This window comes from Benincasa hispida, chromosome 9, assembly GCF_009727055.1.
Source record: "Benincasa hispida cultivar B227 chromosome 9, ASM972705v1, whole genome shotgun sequence".
NCBI classification, from domain to species: Eukaryota; Viridiplantae; Streptophyta; class Magnoliopsida; order Cucurbitales; family Cucurbitaceae; genus Benincasa; species Benincasa hispida.
Genome location: NC_052357.1, coordinates 61,593,968 through 61,598,882, shown reverse-complemented (window position 1 = coordinate 61,598,882; position 4,915 = coordinate 61,593,968).

Genomic DNA, 4,915 nt, shown 5'->3' with positions numbered 1-4,915 from the left:
TACCAAGAGCACGAATCAGACCTCAAGCATCGAAGGAGAGGTGCAACACAACTGTGACGGTGCGTTGCGTACACGTGGAAGCCACTCGTTTGCTAAAGTTCGTAACGATGCAACACTCTATTGAGCATTGCAATGCTACCCTGTTTGCTCGCTTCTTTCCAATAGCGTCGAGCTAGAGCATTAGCTGGGCGTTGCGATGCTGACTGCTTATCCTGAAATCGATGCTCTCTGCCTTTCAACATCATGTGAGGGTCAAGGGAGGGTTGCAATGCTGCCCTCAAGCGCAGATTGGTCATTTTTGACATCCTAACTCAATATGGTGCATCTAATGCCCATTTTTTACTTCTTTTTTGCTCAGTTCTCATCCCAATAGTACACTTGCTTTCCAGGATCGATTTACCTACAAATAAGACAAATAAAGCATAATAGGATTAAGGATATAAAATTAGCTCTTTTTTAGAGCTAACAGGAACCCAGCCTTATCCATCTACTACAGACCGTTTAGGTTATCACTTAAACGTGATCTACCTGTATGTCTCCACATACATGTTTAAGTTTCATAAAATAATCTAGGATTTTAGTTTATTGGATTGATTTAATGCAGTCTAAACATCAATAAAATACCTCTTATTTTATTAGATATATAACTTGTCTTTACAAATTACAAGATACACTCAATTTAGGACATTAACTCTAGCAATATGAACATAATGTAAAGGAAAGCATGCATTTGGATAACCAACAGAAGGAGAAGCATCATGAATCTGGCGTAGTCCGCTGTAAATATTGGCCAAGATAGGAACAATAAGGCTAAAAGCGTAGCCTTAGGTCATAAGACTAGCAACCTTTAAAACCTCCGGACGGAGAGAGGTGTGTTTTTCAGAAACATGAACATGCACAACCAACAGGAAAGAAATACGGCCAAATAGGTCTTATCCTTGAATTCATCTGTGATGGCTAGTCCACGAAATAAATTAAGTTCAACCTCAGACCATTCAGGACGTCGAATGGGAGCTCCATCTGGGTTATGAGTTGAGCAAAGATGAGAAAATTTCATTGACTTACGTGTCGATGGCTTTGGATACTTCACCTCGAGTTGTATAAACCAAAAAGAGGTCCATGCACTTACAGAAATTCAAGAGTGATCTATTTGTTGAGAAGCAATGTGATAGTAAGTAGAAAATAGATATTCACAACTTCTCGGACAGTCTTCTTCTTCAGACGACCCTAGCAGATCCTTATAGCTAGGAGTGCTTTCGTTGTAAAATCTGCCTTTGATGGAAAATCCCTCTAATCTCCACAAGTCCCATAAAGAAATAGACATCACTCCAGATGAGTATGGAAGTTATTTGTTGCGGGACACCATGCTTCAGAAAAAGCTTGAACAGTGCCGCTATTGCAATCATAAATGTAAAAGGAAGCCAAAACAGCATCAAACAAACGAGCCATCTTAAGTATTGTTGTGTTACGAGTAACTATGACCTCTAACCATTCCCAATAATAGAAGATGTAGAAGAATTCTCCATGAATCTTCAATGAGGTACCCATCAAACTTTCTTGCTGTTAATAATACAACATAACATTGACTCTGGATTTTCATTCGGAGCTTTATTATGTATTGAAGTCTTTAGAAACTAGGCCTGCAACAATGAATTAGACCCCACAGGTCGCTCTTTAAACCATCGAGTTGGAAAAATAGAATTGTCTATGGGAGGTTGAGATTCTATAAAGTTCCCATACACCGCTTCTCCCACGAGAAAGATAATTCCACTTTTATGAGATTGACTTTCATCTTTTAAAATGATTAAGCATATTTCTTTTGGGTCGAGATGTTCTATAAACTACACCATGGCGAAAAAGAACTTTTCTGCGCAAAAAAAAAAAAAAAAAAAACACACAAAACACAAAACAAAACAAACAAAAACAAAACAAAAAACAAAACAAAAACAAAACAAAGACAAAGACAAAGACAAAAGGTCATTTGCCATGTTAAAAAGAAAGAAAAGAAGGAAAGTAATAAATTGCTTAAGTGAATAAATATATAATAAACACGATGGAGCTGGCGATCACCCCTACAGGCTACATAGTTACTCACATAGAAGTTGTGTCCAGTAGGAGTCAGATTGTTGTTGAATAAGTTGGGACCACCCTTGTAGGCTACATCGTCACCACATAGAGGCTGTGTCTACCAGAGGTCAGATCGTTGTTGGCGGAGCTGGCAACCACCCCTATAGACTATACAGTCACCCACATAGGGGCTGTATCTAATAGGAGTCAAATCGTTATTAGTGGAGCTGGCAACCACCCCTGCAGGCTGTACAGTCACCCACATAAGAGTTGTGTCTAACAAGAGTCAGATCGTTGTTTGTGGAGCTGGCGACCACCCTTGCAGACCAGTCACCACATAGGGGTTGTTGTTTAATAGGAGTTGGATCGCAGTTGGTAAAGTTGGCGGCCACCCTTGCAGACTACACAGCCACCCACATAGGGGTATGTTGTGTGTGCACGCGCGTATGCGGGTGCGTGTGTATGTGCGTGCATGCACTGCTAATAATTTTAACTCCCATAAGAAAAATGGGGTAGGTTAGTAAACTAAAATATATTCATTTTAAAAAGTAAAAAAATGGTGATAGAAATTTAAAAGGGATTTGTAAAAAAAGAGAGAGAGAGGAGTGAAAAAGAAAAGAAAAACAAAAAACAAAAACAAAAAAGAAGAAAAAAAGAGAGAGAAAAGAAAGGAAAATAAGAAAGAACAGAAAGAAAAGGAAAAGGACAAAAATGGAAAGAAAAATGTGATTAAAAAAAAAAAAAGAAAAAGAAGTTAATTTGTAAAAAAATAAAAGAAATTGAATATATATATATATATATACATATAAGAAAAAACCATACATCTTTCTTCTTTTTTAGTATCGCCACCCTTCCACGCCCAACCTTTTTTTTCTTCTCCCCCACTTTTCCTCATCTTCTCCGACGACGAGGGTTGTTCACGATTCAATTTGGTTCGGTTTGGGGTCAAACCCAATCGAATCACAAATTTTAAAAAATATATTTTCTGAAACTGAATCGAATTGGAAGTTTGGTTTCACTTCTTTTTTTTTTAAATTTTTTTTTTGATGTTTTTTCATATTTTTTAAATTATAAGCAGTTCGTTTGTTCGATTTCATGGTTTTTTTAATATATTTATTAAAAAAACGGTTTGGTTCCATTTCAAATCGGAAACTGAATCGAACCACATTAATTCGGTTTGAAAATATATCAAACTGAATCGAACCACATTAATTTGATTTTGGTTCGATTCCGATTCGTTTAGCATTCGGTTCGGTTTTAGCAGTTTTAATGATCACCTCTATAGCTGATCGATGACGGATGGCGTGCGACGACACTAGGGTTGACGGTGGGGAAAAATGTTAATGGTTGTGAACTTTCTATGAGTAAAAATATATGGAGAAGGAAAAGAAAAAAAGAAAAAAAATAGTACTGCCCAGAAGTGAAACAAAATAAGAAAATAAAAGGCTCATCTCCCACAATTTTGGTAGAAGTTTTCATGTTCTTAGGAATGAACTAAAATTATTGCCACCTTTTCCAATAAGTTAATTCTTCAAATTGTGGCGAAAAGAGAGAGGACAGAGCACAACCAAAGTTCATAAAAGGAAAACTATCAAAGTGGTTTGAGGATGGCAAAATTCTCCACCGGGTCGGGTCCTCGTGGGTCCCCAATCCGATCGGGGAAGGGAATCTCCGGTTTGATCGGGTATGGAGTCAAACCGGAGATTTAAATCAGGTCTCCGATCAAGGACCCCACCCCCCTGTCTCTTATACACATCTAGATGTGTATAAGAGACAGAGGCTACACAGTCACCCACATAGAGGCTGTGTCTACCAGGAGTCAGATCGTTGTTGGCGGAGCTGGCAACCACCCCTATAGACTATACAGTCACCCACATAGGGGTATTATTTTAATGTTTTTATTATAAATTAATAAAATTAAATTTATTATATAAAAAATTAAAAAAACTGAAATATAATAATTATGAAAAATCGGGGTAAGGGTGGGGATCGGGTTAGGGGTCGGGGAGGGGGTGGGGCTCTTGATCGGAGACCTGATTTAAATCTCCGGTTTGGACTCCATACCCGATCAAACCGGAGATTCCCTTCCCGATCGGATTGGGGACCCACGGGGACCCGACCCGGTGGAAATTTTGCCATCCTAAACCACTTGTTAGTTTTCCGAAACTTTTGGTTTCTGCTCTGTCCTCTCTCTTTTCGCCACAATTTGAAGAATTAACTTATTGGAAAAGGTGGCAATAATGTTCTTAGTCCTCAAGAACATGAAAACTTCTACCAAAATTGTGGGAGATGAGCCTTTTATTTTCTTATTTTGTTTCACTTCTGGCAGTACTATTTTTTTTTTTTCTTTTCCTTCTCCATATATTTTTACTCATAGAAAGTTCACAACCATTAACATTTTTCCCCACCGTCAACCCTAGTGTCGTCGCACGCCATCCGTCATCGATCAGCTATAGAGGTGATCATTAAAACTGCTAAAAACGAACCGAATGCTAAACGAATCGGAATCGAACCAAAATCAAATTAATGTGGTTCGATCAGTTTGATATATTTTTCAAACCGAATTAATGTGGTTCGATTCAGTTTCCGATTTGAAATGGAACCAAACCGTTTTTTTAATAAATATATTAAAAAAACCATGAAATCGACAAAACAACTTGCTTATAATTTAAAAAATATGAAAAACATCAAAAAAAAATTTAAAAAAAAAGAAGTGAAACCAAACTTCCAATTCGATTCAGTTTCAGAAAATATATTTTTTAAAATTTGTGATTCGATATGGGTTTGACCCCAAACCAACACAAAATTGAATCGTGAATCCCAATCCCTTAATCTCCTCTCTCTCTTT